Raw genomic sequence first — 345 nt, 5'->3', positions numbered from 1 at the left:
TTTACGCCTTTGTTAAAATCGTTACCCTGCACAAATGAGGCCTACCCTGCTACCTTGGCATTCTTGATCCCCCTTATTTTGACATATGTATGTATGTCAAACACACACACACACACACACACACACACACACACACATAAAAAATTATTTTTGCCTCCTCCTACCTCCCACCAATAGAATAAATCATGTAAGGGCAATAATTTGTGTTTGTACTGGGTAGTGATATTCTTCAGCATATAAAATATTGGGTCATCTGAAAAGTCATGATGCATCATAGCATAGAAAAACACATAAAAAATATATCATGACTTTTCTGATGACCCAATAGTATTTCACACCATCTAG

Source organism: Tupaia chinensis, unplaced genomic scaffold (assembly GCF_000334495.1).
Source record: "Tupaia chinensis unplaced genomic scaffold, TupChi_1.0 Scaffold000196_1, whole genome shotgun sequence".
NCBI classification, from domain to species: domain Eukaryota; kingdom Metazoa; phylum Chordata; class Mammalia; order Scandentia; family Tupaiidae; genus Tupaia; species Tupaia belangeri.
The sequence above is the reverse complement of the archived record's forward strand: the minus strand, read 5'-3'. Positions refer to the sequence as shown.